This window comes from Orcinus orca, chromosome 12 (assembly GCF_937001465.1).
Source record: "Orcinus orca chromosome 12, mOrcOrc1.1, whole genome shotgun sequence".
NCBI lineage: Eukaryota > Metazoa > Chordata > Mammalia > Artiodactyla > Delphinidae > Orcinus > Orcinus orca.
In genome coordinates this window covers 72194646-72210727 of record NC_064570.1, presented here as the reverse complement: position 1 = coordinate 72210727, position 16082 = coordinate 72194646, and the positions used below count along the sequence as shown (strand labels likewise).

Here is a 16082-nt window from a genome sequence, read left to right as displayed (position 1 = left end):
GCTTCTAAATAATTTTTATTTGAATTTAACTAAATTAGATAATAGCATGGAAAATACAGACTTTGGCCCTGAGAAGATAAAATAGAGAAAAGGAAAATTTTAATAAAGGTATACCAGGTACTTTTGTGCCTATGGAGTCTATTACCACCATTTAAATCATCCTTTTGCTAAGATACTTAATTCCCTGACCTTCTTAGTGCACACGCCCACCTCAATTCAATCATAACACTGGATCAACCTACAGGTACCCGTCAGTCTTCTTCACCCCTTACCTTGGCTAGCCTAGAAACAAGATAACAAGCAACAGAAAGAGGAACACACACTTGCTTAAATAATGAAAGGTATTTGGACTGAAAAGCTCGAAGGTAAAACTGCCTTCAAATGCAGCTTGATCTTACAGCTCAAATGATGGGAGCAACACCAAGCTTCTCTTTGTCTTTTCACTCTGCTCTCCTCAGGGTTGGCTCTATTCTCGGGCCAGGCATTGCTCCATGGCCTTCTAGTGTACAGCCGTGCTACTGAGAATTCTGAGGCCATTCTTGTTCCTGGTCCTTGGTATGTGACCTATTTTTCCCCGTTGGAAGCCTTAGGGTTCTAAAATTTCGAAATAATCTTTCTTCCTCATATCCAGCAGGGAAAAACAAATATGTGTCCCAGTATTCACAGCAAAAGTCCTAGGTCGAGTGCCCACCACTGAACCAGTCACTCTGGGCAGGTAATTCAGATAAACTGATCATTTTAAGCTCTCTTCTGTGTTTCCATATTGAAGCTAGAAACGGAATCAATTTCCCTAGAATCCCACGGATCCCAAAAAGAAATCAGTAGCTACTGGAAAGGGAGAAATAGATACTAAAGAAATAACTAACACGCTCTCCACTTTCCTTTATCTTAACTGATGGGTGTTACCAGAAGAAATCCAACAACGGTGTAATTCACAAATGAAAATTTGTGATCTCTAATGTCTGCAGGATTCTCGTGACATGAATCGTTCCCCCTCCTTCAGAGTTGGCTCTCTACTAAGTGCTCTTCCTTGGCTTAGTGATCAAGTATCTCTCTTCACAAAAACAAACAAAGCTTAACTGGAACCAGTGCCACTTAACTATTACCTTGTTTATCTCTCCTCGCAGCCAAGCACTTGAAGTCTTCACACAGTGGAAATCATAATAAAGTGAGACAAAAGCAAGATCCCTGCTACCCATGAGATATCAATCATCACACCTTCCCAGCTACCACGAGTGATTACTACTTCTTTACCAATCTTCCGTCTAGTCTGCCCTCCCTGCAGATAAGATTTATTGAGGTATCCAATCATAGAATTGCTCTCACTTTTTGGTAGTCAGTAAACCCCTATTTCCTTATACTCTCTCCCAAGTTACCCAACTAATCCAGTAAAGCTCAAATCCAACAAATCGATTCTTTCTAAGGCCCCCTTAGAGAAACACCCCTTGGTTCCTCATGGTGAGTGTTCATTCCTCTTGCAGTGAGTAATAAAACCAACTTGTTTAAATAAAGGTATGTACCTGGTGGTCTTTGGCTGGAGGGTGTTGGCAGCCCTTACCGTATCCATGGATGTAGTCACTGAAATCCATTAAGTACCCTTCAGTTCTCTTCTGAATTACTCCAACATCCTCAAAAAATGGTTTTCCCTGTTCTCAGTCGTATTTTCTCTAATCTATTCGGAAACTCAGATCTAATCATGTCACCTCCATGAAGGATGAAGTCTAAATATTTTAGCTTAGCCTGTGACACCCTCCTTACAATCACAGCTCCTGTCGTATTAGTCACCACCTCTCCAACTCCAATTCCACGCACCAGCCATGACGAGTTTGCTCACAGCTCTTCCAAAGCATTTTTCTGAACTCTGACACGGCCTTTGGACCTCTTCTGATGCCTAGAGAATCTAGCTAGTTTTCACTTAATTTTTACTTCTTAAAGACGTGGCTCAAGGACTTCCCTGGAGGCGCAGTGGTTAAGAATCCGCCTGCCGATGCATGGGACACGGGTTTGAGCCCTGGTCTGGGAAGATGCCACATGCTGCGGCGTAACTAAGCCCGTGCGCCACAACTACTGAAGCCCACACGCCTAGAGCCCATGGTCTGTAACAAGTGAAGTCACCGCAATGAGAAGCCCGCGCACCGCAACGAAGAGCAGCCCCTGCTCACCACAACTAGAGAAAGCCCATGCACAGCAACGAAGACCCAACACAGCCATAAATAAATAAATAAATAATATAGTAAATTTATTTTAAAAAAAAAGGACGTGGCTCAAGCGTTTTGTCCTGAGAAGCCTTCTTGGATACCTCTGGGAGTCATTGGTTTGTGTGTATTTCTCTCATAGAATGTACTGTAATTACTCATCTCTTTTCTCTATGAGGCTGCCAACTTCCCAAGGCCCATCCCTTGTCTTATTCCTCCTGATACCCTCCCACAGGGGATCATACCCAGGGTTCTTCCGCAATGTTTGAAAATGAAAGTGGGGAATGGGGGTAGGGTGCTCAGGGATTGAGAACAGCTTTGTGGATGGGGCTCAGAGATGATAAACGTTTTGCAGTTTACGGGACAATCTGGCACAAAGAATTATCTCCCCCAAAATGCCAATAGCATCTCCATTATAGCACAGGGAACTCTACTCAATGCTCTGCGGTGACCTAAATGGGAAGGAAATCCAAAAAAGAGGGGATATATGTATACATACAGCTGATTCACTCTGCTGTACAGCAGAAACTAATACAACATTGTAAGGCAGCTATACTCCAATAAAATGTTTTTTAAAAAAGGAAGCAACACCCTAGGTTCTCAATAGGTATTTGTTTGTTGAAGGAATGACTAAATTAACATGAATGAATAAGTAAAGTAACGTAAAAATGAAAGAATAAATTAATGAATAAATGAAGAGGGAGAAAAGTAGGGGGCACTGTATTTGGAGATGTAAGTGTACCCCAAGGGGAGGTATCGATTGGCAAATTCATGCTTTGACAACTTAAAATTTTCCCCTGGTCATATTTGCTGTCTCTTTCCCCCTGGGATTGTGAGGACAAGATGCAAAATTAATTGAAAGAACTAATTAAAGTGAATAGATTCATATGAAGATATCTGTTGGGGGAGATAAAACCAGGCTATCTTGGTGGGGGAGGGATCATTTATTTCGCCTCTGACATTTACCTCACCTTTTTCAAGACAAGACATCTTAATTCTGATTTAAACTTTATATCCAACCATTTAACCTAAGACCCATTACTTGCAGCTTATTGTTGCTACAAACTAAAATCCCCAGGGAGCAGACACGCGGTTATGGTTTTATTACCAACGTAAGTACTGTGTGACTCACATCCTCCCTTGAGGGGAATCTCAGCTAGGTAAAACTTTTTCTGGAAAAACTTTGTCATTAAAGACATAGGCACTGAATCAAAAGCTAACTGAATCAAAACTGTGGAGAGTTTAATCTGGGATTCTAGACCCATTTAGTGCATAAATAATCGGGACCAAGAGTCTTTTATGCAAGGATGCCAACTGTTTCTGGGTCCCAGTGCAATTATTTCTAGTTTTGAAGGCAGTATTTTAAAGTCCCTCGATTTACTCACATACTCAATGACAAAAAAGATTTCAGTGTAATACCAATCCATAAAATATGACCTGATGTTCATGATCTAACCTGTACCTCAAAAAATAAAAGGCATCCTTAAAAATCTTCGTTTGTTTTAAATCTTAAAAAAAATTTTCTATTCACACTTTTCATGGGGATACTTTTCTAAACTTCTTATTTCACTGGAGAAAATCACAGCCAAGTCTTCTCATAAGCATGACCAGGAAGGACTTCTGTTCATTTAAGTAAGTGTAGACCCCGCACTTTAAATGTTCAATCTCTTCATTTACTGGTGGTAAAATGAAATACTGCCATAGAAGAGAGACAAGGGAATTGTGGGGCTATAAGCAAGAGATCACAGTCATTTGAGAGGATCAGAGTAAACGTCTAAACTGAGTGATTAGTAAAGGAATGTAGGGATGAATAGGATTTGGGGGAGCATCTGAAAGCAATCTCTTATTTCCATGATTGCCAACATTGTGGAAAATTGTGAAAGACTTTGAAATGTACCCAAAAGATCTGGCTGATTTCAATGGAAAAACTAGGTGAACTGGCTCATAATATTGGGTTACTGGGCCTTTCATTGTCTGTGAGCTAGTTTACAACTCTATTATTTGTACATAGGTGATAGCAATGCAGATAACTCCTGTTCATAGAAAGACAATCTGTCTGCGGGCAGCCTAGTGCCTCTCTACTACATACATTCGGTGCACGCACCTCAAGTAGACTCCTGGTGCCCGAGTCCTAGTGCCCAGGTTGTCAGAAGCACTTCTACTGCCTCTCACTGAGGTCTCTTGTTGCAGAACTTGATGTCCAAGCAGGCTTGGATGGCTTTTCCTGTGGAACACACAATATCTGTCCTTCCAAGTTCCTGCCCACACACCAACCTCTCACTCCTGTGTCCCTAACACACAGGAATCACCCTGTCCCTTTTTTGAATATACAAGTTAAATTGTCTCTTTAAGAAGATATAACCACAGACACTGGATTCTAGACCACGAAGATACAAATATCTCTTTATGTTCATCCCTATCCATCACCTACTTTTAGTACCTGAAGCATAAAATTCCCTCTGAGGATGAGAACTCTTACACAGGGGTCATTGGTACCTTCAAGTTCTCCGAGTAGGAAGTTGTCTCATAAGATGAAATGTTCTTTTGCTTCCTAATTATGTCCATAAAACCCAGGAAATTTTAATAAGAAACCTAGATAATTTAGAAATATTTTTTGGAATCACAGACATGCTTTAAAAAATAATTAACCATTATTACACTGTTTCCAGTTTTATGAAAATGAAACAGCCTTATAGTTGCTGCCAGTCCTGAGTTCATTGTGATAAAAATGGCCCTAGTTCCCGGTTAAAGTCAGCAACCTGTCAGTCCACTCTCTTCAGTAGATGTCTTCTACTGCTGCAGGCAAGAATTTGTTTTAGGTGCTATTTTGTTCATTAATAAAATCATATACCAGAAACTGACCAGTGTCCCAGTACTGTGTTGCAAACAGCTTTCCATCAGGAGTGGGATCTGAAAAAGTTATTTCGTAGTGAGGGCACAAAGCCCACGGCCCAGCATCTATGCCTCCTCTATTCACACATCATTGACAAGGGTGGAGCAGAAAGAGAGAGATTGTGAGAGGAGGCTCTTAAATATTGAGTCTCATGATTCTACTCTTAAGAGCAGCATAAAATAGTGTCTAATAGGTTACCAGAAAGTTCAAGCACTAAGAGAAACCAGAATGACACAGAAGGCAGGCTTTTCGTACCGTATGCCCAGGAAAACTCTGAGTTAATGCCCACCCAGAGAGAAGAGAAAGAGATGCCAGCACAGGCTATGTATTACTTTAATTGAATCTCTGTATGTGATTTGATTAAGAATTTTGAAGCAAGGGTCGGGGGTTGGGGGATGGCGAGGCATATTTAGGGTTGCAATACAGCGCATTCATCACAGCCTTGCATCATGCCATGTTCCGGTTATGTAATTATGAAATAATTGAACTGCCCTCATAAAATTATATAAATATTAAATGATTACATTTGAGAAACGAACCGCTTGACCCTGCTCAGTTCCTAACCCATAATAAACTTGGCACCACTGGAGAGGGTTGGAAGTGAGACAAAAAGTGAGCATGGCTTGGCATCCTTCCACTAAAATTCCTGCTGTGGAAGGGTGGCCCTTTCAAAGAACACCAGAGGGCTTCCCTGGTGGCGCAGTGGTTGAGAGTCCACCTGCTGATGCAGGGGACACGGGTTCGTGCCCCGGTCCGGGAAGATCCCACATGCCGCGGAGCGGCTGGGCCCGTGAGCCCTGGCTGCTGAGCCTGCGCGTCCGGAGCCTGTGCTCCGCAGCGGGAGAGGCCGCGACAGTGAGAGGCCCGCGTACCGCAAAAAGAAAAAGACCAAACCGGTATTGAATTTAAAGATCTTAAAAACAACTACTTCAACTTCACCGCATGTCAATTCTTTTATATTTTTCATGAAGATTGTTGACATTATTTTTATTTTCATAATGAAGAATTTAAGCCAAAGTTATAACCATTTTCAAGCATTAAGAAAGGATAGAGAATAATACAACAATCATCAATATCATTCACCGGCCTGTTTCACCGCATGTCAATTCTAACTACCAATTATGACATTGCTGCTAATGCCATCAGCCAACCGGGAGGCTTTGAATTGGGGGAGTAGGGGGATTCGAAAACCATAGAGATCAAGAGACCACTATCCTGTTTCTGAAAAGGAAAATTCTATAGCTTAGCCGAAATTAAGAACAGAGGTTTTGAGCCCTTTTCAATTGAAACTGCTTTAGACAGGTGTACCTCATTCAGTTACTCACTGTAATTAACACAGTAAAAGGATAGTACTGGGCCCCAAAATCCGCTCTCCTGTAACGTTCATTTTCATCATATTCATTTTCACAGTTATGAATATCTTAAGAAGAAAAGATTAAGACCAAAGAAATCCTTTTGTAAGCACCAGGGAACCATGAGAGGAAGACCAAATTTATTTACGGACACATTTCCAGATGATGGGGTTGTATTGGGAAATTTGGGATTTCACCCTCTGACTCCACAGATACATATCTCAGCAGACACTCTATGAGGTCTGAGAGTCATCTATTCAAGCAGCTCCTATTATTTGAAGCATTTCAGACTTGCCCAGCATGTTTTATATTTCAATTCACTTTCGTGTCTATCAGTTTATCCACAAGATCATGACAGAATGAAAGAACGCACAACTGGAAGAGGTCCTGAGAAATGCATTCGAGGTCTCTGAGGTAATAAGCATGGTTAAGGACTCACCTCTGTCACCAGTCAGGAAGCAGGTAATGACTGACACATGCAGATTGGATCAGCTTCTCAGTGCTGCTACCAGAGAAGAACCCGGCTATGAAAGGCAGAAGTACTTGCGAAACAGCAGCTTATACCTACAGATCGAGATGGATTCCTGGTCCTGGAAGTATCTCACAAAGCCAAGCCAGCCTCAGTTCCAAGTGAGAGATCAGTCTTTGAAAGGGCGCGCTGATCCTGGGAAATAACAAATAGATTAGACCACAGTTTCTGATTTGACTATCATTTTTCTCATTGTTGCTTTCTTTCTCTATGTGTGTGGGGGGCAGCTGTTTATTGACTTTGAACTTTGCTAGCATGGGGCCAACTTCTAAAACTCTGGTGTTGTCCACATAGAAGTATATCTCTTTAATAAATATAACGGATGGAACTTTGTACATATTCATATATTTAACATTTAAAACAGTAGATTTCAGTGAGAAGAGTTGGAAGAGGAGAGCGCCTTTGTATTTTAAGTGGCATGATTACTGCAGTTTTCTCAGATTATTAACATCTTTCTCTTCTGAGCAGAATCAGTGTTTTATTTTAGGGAGACAGAAGAGGAGTGGCAAGAAAGCCGGAAGTTAAAATAGCAAAATTGCAGCATCAATTACTCTGGATTTTCAGTTATGTCTTTTGGCTCTCCACAAAGCAGATTAAAACTTAAAATTCTCAGTGACACCAAAAAGGGCCCCCAGGATTGGATATCCTCATAGGAGGTACAACAAAAATAGAATTAAGCCTGGAGATTCCAAACCAGACCCTAAGAGTAGCAGTTGTTTTCCAGGTTCATTTAAACAATCCCTAGATTGAAACAGAGCTTTTAAACATCTGTGCCACTAGATGGCACTATATAAGCACTTTTATTTTCACTTTTCCCATCTTCCCAAAGAAATAGGAAGGCGGCAAAACATTAGGTGAGGGAATCCATTCAGTCCTTGAAATTGCTATCGTTTATTAATTTAACTAAATCTTTAAATTACAAGCCTAAACACCTTGTAACCGATTTGCCAATACCTTAATTCTCTATCAGCAGGTACAGTTCCATTGATGAGAGACTGGCTCAAAGGCCACTTTAGATTTGTTATTTGGCAGACAGGAAAGTGAATAAGAAGGCAAGAAAATTGATAATATGCAAGAGGGCAGACAGGAAAAAGAAATACATTTATAAGAAAATGTCTGATGTTGAATTTTCTTTGGTTTCCATTAAAACTTCCAGTGCCTCAGAAGACTGTCAGTGTAATGTTCTATCAGTAGTACCATAATTTATTCTTTTGTTACACCATGGGGATTGGAGACGAAAAGGCCCGTGCTAGCAGGAGGCACAGGAGGAGATTATATATGCAAATCATCCCGCAGCTCTTTTACCAGGAGAGGGTTTGTCTTGTAATATTTCTTTTAAGTCACACAGAGAAATCTTTGGTTGGTTGCCAAAAAGCAAAATTGGGAGGTAAAAAGGGGACGAAAGGAAGAGACGATTTGAAAGGAGTATGCAAAGCTGTGATGAACAGTCAGAAGATGTGTGATAACTGCAGTGTCTGTGATTTCTTTCTTTTTTTTTTTTTTTTTAAGAACCGAGAATGGAGGGGATGCAGGGGTGGGTAAGGAATGCAAAGCAGTTTGGAGAAGCAAGGTTAAGTGTATTCAGGCCTGGGGAATCGAGGACATCTGGTCATATCCAGACCAAATGTAATCTACATGACTGGCGGTGGGTGGGCATAACCCAGGTCACCTGCCCTCCTAACCCAGGTTGGCTGCTTCTTGATTCTCCTTCCCAGGAGCAGTCAGCCACGTTCCACAGAGCGGAGGTGCCAGATGCTGCTTCCTTCCCTTAAAAAGTCAAGTGGACGCTGAGGGAGAATTTTAAAGACATCAAAGAGCCTGAATGGACAAACACATCCCTGTAGCTGTCAGTTCTACTGGTCCAGTAAGGTCGGGGAGGATGGAGATGAAGGAGCTGGAAGACTCGGGTGGGGATGGGAGTGAGGGTGGTGGAGGGCTGCTTTGATGAGTTTTCTTCCTCTAGCACAGAGCCCGTAAACTTTGTTTTCTTCCTTTGTATACTTCAGCTTACAAACACTGGCTCCTCTCTGAAAAGGTCACCCTGCTATTCAGGCAGAATTTGTGACTCTCAGCAGCTGGGAAAACCTTGGAACCAAAGAGAACCTATTAGGAGAGAAAAAACCCCAAACTCATCGCTAAGCCAAGATACGGGGAAAAGATTAATCTCTAAAAAAAATGTTTTATGACAACGAGAACACACAAAATTTCTCTTTGATTCATAACCCTAATAAATTCTGCTTATCGTTTGCAATAATTCTAAGGTATTCTAAAAACACTTTTATATTAGAAAAGAGTTTCATATTAGTTTAAATTATTTTAGGAAAGAGATGCCCTATTCCACCACTAAAAAGTTATGGAAAAATCAATAAGAAGACATTCTTTACTCTCACTAATGAACAAAGAACCTAATAAGGATTGCTGAATTTTGGAGACTGGGGAGTTGTGTTTATACCCACAATAAAACATTAGGCTACTACATCAGAAAAGCCTTGGTTCATTTATTGTGACACAAGTATTCAAAATAATTTAGTTTCCTTGGTAAATGGTCTGTAGACTCTTCGAAGTGTTGCTAGCTAAAATATTATTAATGTGAATTCACTCAACACATCTCATAATTTTGCTGAGAAATGAGATGTGAACACTGCTTTTTATGGGAGCAAAAACTAGAGGAGGGGCGCAGAGAGAGGAACAAGGATAAACAAACAGTGGGTTTGAATTTAAGGAGTTCAGAGCACCAGCAACTGGGAAAAAGAAATTAGGAAACTTGGATTTTGCTATCAATTACTTAGATTCAGCTTAAAAAATAACCTCTGTGGTTAATGAACAGGCTGGGGATAGTTCCACATGAACTGTGGGCACATTGCTGGGATTTTCCTAAGCATTCAATGTCATCTAGTTCCCACGTGCTAAATTCATTCACTTCACAAATGTTCCCGATGTCTTCATCCATCAAGTATTTCATTAAGTTTATGCCGGACATCAATTCTAACATGACTATGATCCCAGCCCTACCTCAGGCTGCATTAGGGGGCCTATTCCGTGGCCAGGAGCTTGACCAGTTGTCCCAGTTCATGCAGGACTGAGTGGTTTCTTAGGATGTGGGACTTTCATTGCCAATATGGGGACAGTAGCAGGTACACTGGGATAGTTGGTCACCCTATCACTGCTCCCCTCGTCCCCCTGAGTAAACTTCCTGTTAGAGCTCTTATAGACGGACTGTCGTTTTGATTCTCTCATTTGTCTCTCTCACTAGACTAAGTTTCTTGTCTCTCTGTATCCCTAGCATCTAGCACAGTGCCTCGTACTTAATTGATACACACAAATGTTTGTTGAGTGCATAAAAGAATGGAGAAATATATGGGGGGAGCGACAACAATGTTCCTTCTTTCCCCACGAAGGGGAGAAACTATCCTTTCTGTGTTTCAATCCTATTACAGAGGGTTTTCGGAGAAATAGGGCCATCAGAAGAAGGCAGGGTTTCATCTGTAGCCCAGAGATCTCTCTTCATAAGGAAGAGGCCCGAGGAGCCACCATGAGCTGCCCGCTCTCTCCTCTTTTGTGCAACTCAAAGGTTTTCTCTTTTTTTTTTTTTTTGGGGGTATGCGGGCCTCTCACTGTTGTGGCCTCTCCCCTTGCGGAGCACAGGCTCTGGACGCGCAGGCTCAGCGGCCATGGCTCACGGGCCCAGCTGCTCCGCGGCATGTGGGATCCTCCCGGACCGGGGCATGACCCGTGTCCCCTGCATCGGCAGGCGGACTCTCAACCACTGCGCCACCAGGGAAGCCCCCATCTGGCCTCCTTTTATGTAGGAATAGAGGTTTTTGATGTGGACAGTAATAGTACCACATCTGAAGAAAGCATGTGTTTGAAAAGCTGGCTCCCAGTGTATATTAAAGATGGAGGAGGGGGTGGACAGGACATACTGAGAAGGGTATACATTGTGACTAAAAGAGTTTGTGGAACCAACCACCCCCCAAAGCTCCCTTTGGATGAGATATTAGACATGACTTACTCAAAGCTCTCACTTCCTCAAATACTCTAGATTTCAAGATTTGCAGGGAGGACAAGCAACTATCCAGACCTGTGCCTGATTTTGTTTTTATGTCTATTAGTGAGATAGATATGAGTGAATATGATTATACGATCTTTAGGGACTTGGGAGAAAAAAAATCCAGTCTAGATCACACTTGGAACGCAAAACCCTGGAGAAATTCCACTTATGAAAAGAAGGACCTTTAAAAGAAAAGAAAGTTTGGGACTTCCCTGGCGGTCCAGTGGTTAAGACGCCGAGCTTCCACTGCAGGTGGCATGGGTTCAATCCCTGGTCAGGGAACTATAATCCCACATGTTGCACAGCATGGCCAGAAAAAAATTTAAAAAAAGAAAAAAAGGAAGGAAAATTTATACAATGAGGCACCACTTCACACCGGTCAGAGTGACCATCATTAAAAAGTCTACAAGTAACAAATGCTGGAGAGGGTGTGGAGAAAAGCGAACCCTCCTACACTGCTGGTGGGAATGTAAGTTGGTGCAGCCACTGTGGAAAACAGTATGGAGGTTCTTCAGAAAACTAAAAATAGAGCTACCATATCATCCACCAATCCCAATTCCTGGGCATATATCCAGACAAAACTGTAATTCGAAAAGATACCTGCATCCCACTGTTCATAGCAGCACTATTCACAACAGCCAAGACACGGAAACAACCTAAATGTCTATCGACAGATGAATGGATAGAGAAGATGTGGTACATATATACAATGGAATACTACTCAGCCACAAAAATGAATGAAATAATGCCATTTGCAGCAACATGGATGCAACTAGAGATTATCATACTAAGTGAAGTAAGTCAGAAAAAGAAAGCCAAATACCATATGACATCACTTACATGTGGAATCTAAAATATGGCACAAATGAACTTATCTACAAAACAGAAACAGACTCACAGACATAGAGAACAGACTTGTGGTTACCAAGGGGGAGGGGAATAGGGGAGGGATGGATTGGGAGTTTGGGGTTAGTAGATGCAAACTATTATATAGAGAATGGATAAACAACAAGGTCCTACTGTATAGCACAGGGAACTATATTCGATATCCTGGGACAAAACATAATGGAAAAGAATATAAAAAATAATGTATATATGTGTATAACTTAGTCACTTTGCTGTAAAGCAGAAATTAACACAACATTGTAAATCAACTGTACTTCAATTAAAGAAATAAATAAAGGAAAATAAAAGAATGGAAAGTTTGGGAATTCCCTGGTGGTCCAGTGGTTAGGACACTGTGCTCTCACCGCAGAGGGCCCAGGTTTAATCCCTGGTTGGGAAGTAAGAGCCCACGAGCCGCACGGCGTGGCCAAATAAATTTTTTTTTAAAAGGAAAGTTTGAAAAATATTCTAGGACAGAAAGCCGTATGAATTTTAATAAAAAGTAATTATGTATGTATGTGTGTGTGGGGTTCAGGGTCAAATTTTAGTTGTATTATAATCATATATGCCAAGAAATAAAGCATCTTTACTTCCTATAACTGGTGTGGGAAGTAAATGAAGGAACAAGAGATAATGTTTTAATTTAATTTTTAAAAATTGTGTACAATTCTGTGGCAGAACAAGAGACTCTCTAACTTGCCCGTTAACATCACTTCTAGATTAAGCAGTTGTGTTCAGGTACATATTTTGTCAACTCAAAGGTTAGTTCCCTATTGGGGATGTTCCTCCCTCTCTGTTTTCCTATTCAAGATAGCGTCTGTAGGGGAAAGTACTCTTGGCAATGCCGGCACTTGGCATTTATATGATTTTCTATTGGTCTTTACTATCTGGTGGATAGTCTGAAGTAATCCCTGGACCAGTGTCCACTGAAGTATAACTGCAAAGTCCATTGTGCCTCTTCAGCAGTGCCCACCCCAAGAGTTGTTCATCCAACTTCTATCTTCCTCTAGAAGGGGAGAGACTTCTTTCTTTTTCTTTCTCTCTGGAAAAATCTTCCTCTACAGCATATCCTTCTTTTTTTCTCATAGCACTAAGCACAGTGGCTCAGCCTCAGTTGTGGGTGAGTTGCCCTCTACGCACCTTGGAAGAAACTCTGATTTGTGTCTGCCAAGTATAGCTCTCACTATGGGATCCTTGTCGTAATGTAGAAACAGGAATTACTGAGAACCAAATAGCACCGAAACAGTGTCCTTATTACACATATGAATAAACTGGAAAATTGACAACCCTGGATCAATGACTGTAGGACATCTTTAGTAGATCCCATCTAACTCTAATCTTAAATGAAAAAACAGAGTGGGAAACCATTTTTTTTTCAGAAAACAAATGGAAAGAAAACAATTCATTTATTTAAATATTTAATGAGTCTCTTTCATGTGACTGCCATGCATTTTGCTGGTTATATGTCCAAAAATTAGACTGAGCAAATGTGAGGAGGGGGGAATCCAAAAGTAAGTTATGATTTCACACACACAGACACACAGACACACACACACACAGACAGATTTGATTTGAAATAACACGTGATCCTCCTACTTTTGACTTCAACCAGAGAAACAATAGAAGCCTATAATTAAGTCTGTATGTTTTGATTCAATACCATAGAATACACGTTCTTTATTTCTATAAGAAAAACTTCTGAAAGGTGAAGAAAACATTGTATCTTGCTAGTCTCTAGAATAATTCTGGAAGTTTTACCCATTTCAAAAACAATACTCAATTATATTTAGAGTCTTTTAAAACTTCCACGAAAGTCTCCTCTGACAATGCAATCATTACGTTCCAAGGTTTTAAAAAAGTATTAACCTTCTAATATATTTGAAAATCACATACTGATAGGTACTGTATTAAGTAAACATTAAGAAAAAGCTTTTCTTAACATCCATTTTTCTAATATCCACTTTTGACACTTTTGACTTCTGGGATGAAATAATGTGAACTAAAGATAGTTATCAAGTTAATTAAAACTGAGTTTTCTAATATTGAGATTAGTTGACATTGATATCAAAGGCATAGCTGGTTAATTTACATTAACATTGGGACAAGAAAAATTTTTCTAAACAACATTTATACCTCTGGTTTTTCAGAGATCTTTTAACATGGAAAGGGAAAGCGATCAGAAGATAATGGAAAGAACATTGGTTATAACAGCAAGAATTCATCTGAAAAGAACTGAAAGTACAGAGACCTGATTAACCCCAGCTGCACCAAACCACATGGGATGGAACAAATATTAACTCTCACCTTTACTTAGATGTATGCAATTTTCCGGGTTGCTCTGACTTATTCTGCTGCTAGCACGGTTAGTACACTCATTTTATTTAACATAAGTTTGTTCTAGCCATACTCACGCTGCACTTATCAGTGAGGTAAGGAATTGGCCAATGCAGCTTTCTAAAAACCAGGTAGATTTTTGTGGCAGCTGCCTGTCAATTTCAAACTAAGCTGAACTGAAGAGCTTTGGTTCTCTACCCCTCCCACCCGCGACCTCACCTCAGTCACTTCACGGTGGACACAGAAGACGGGGAAAAGTCTCTGATCCTTTTCAAACCTATTTTAGGCGCATGGATCAATACATACTGAACACCAACTTTGAGAAACTACAGAGAACTTTACCTTCTTTTATATTTTTCCAATAGTGATCTTTATTTCCTATATTCAGGGAAAGTGTGGGATGGGTGGAAGGCTGCAAGCAAACTGGTCTTATGGAATTAAGATAAAACAAACAATAAGCCCCCGAATGTTGGTGCATCAATGAAAGTGCACAGTAGGCATGAATAGTGTTGGCATCTAGAATTGAGGGAATTGCTATGCTCTGAAGATCCTTAGGGAGCTATAATTGTGTTGGATATGTCCTAGAAAAATTATGAGGGAGGCAAATTTACGAGATAGTAATAGCTAAGATTTATTGAGTACTTTCTATGTATCAGGCATTTTCTTACAAGCTTCATTTTATTTAATTTTCACAATCCCATCCTGAGGGAGGTACTATTCATTATCCCCATTTTACAGATAAGGAAGTAAGGCACAGAAAGGTAAATCGTTGGACTTCCCTGGTGGCGCAGTGGTTGAGAATCCATCTGCCAATGCAGGGGACACGAGTTCGATCCCTGGTCCGGGAAGATCCCACATGCCACGGAGCAACTCAGCACGTGCGCCACAACTACTGAGCCTGCGCTCTAGAGCCTGCAAGCCACTCTACTGAGCCTTCGTGCCACAACTACTGAGCCTGCGCGCCTAGAGCCCATGCTCCGCAACAAGAGGAGCCACCGCAATGAGAAGCCTGAGCACGACAACGAAGAGTAGCCCCTGCTCACCGCAACTAGGGAAAACCCGCGTGCAGCAGCGAAGACCCAACGCAGCCATAAATAAATAAATAATTTTTTAAAAAAGAAAGGTAAATTGTCTAACATCACACAGTTAGTAAATGGTGGAGTACTTATACTCAGGGCAGACTGATACAAGAGGCCATGCATCTATTTAATCTCTATACAAAGAAGTTGCATAATCATGGTAGACCTCAGTTAACTAAAACACAAACTGCAGTGCAGGAATAAACCCTGGTTTATTAGCATGTGGTCAGATGACCTTCGACAAAGATATCAAGAACACTCAATGAGAAACAGTCTCTTCAACAAATGGTGCTGGGAAAACTGGATATCCACATGCAGAAGAATGAAGCTGGACTTTTATCTTACACCATAAACAAAAATTAATTCAAAGTGGATTAACGACCTAAATGCAATACCCCAAACTATAAAATTCCCAGAAGAAAATACAGGGGAAAGTCTTCATGAAAATGAATTTGACAATAATTTCTTGGATGTGATACCAAAAGCATAAACAACAAAAGCAAAAATAGACAAATGAGACTGCATCCAACTTTAAAACTTCTGTGCGTCAAAGGGCACAGTCAACAGAATAAAAAGGCAATCTAGAGAATGGGAGAAAATATTTGCAAATAACGTAGCTAATAAGGAGTTAATATAAAGAACTCTTAGAACTCAACAACAACAACAACAACAAATAACTCTAAAAAAATAGGCAAAGGACTTGAAGAGACATTTTCACAAAGATAATATACAAATGACCCACAAGCATATAAAAGATGCTCAAC

At 40.7% G+C, this 16082-nt stretch overlaps 1 non-coding gene across 1 annotated transcript; it reads left to right on the top strand.

The window, feature by feature from the left end:
• Positions 1 to 12232: 12232 nt before the first annotated feature.
• Positions 12233 to 12305, top strand: TRNAE-CUC (transfer RNA glutamic acid (anticodon CUC)). The gene has a single exon. It is a non-coding gene; the product is annotated as a tRNA-Glu (tRNA).
• The last annotated feature ends 3777 nt before the right edge of the window (positions 12306 to 16082 follow it).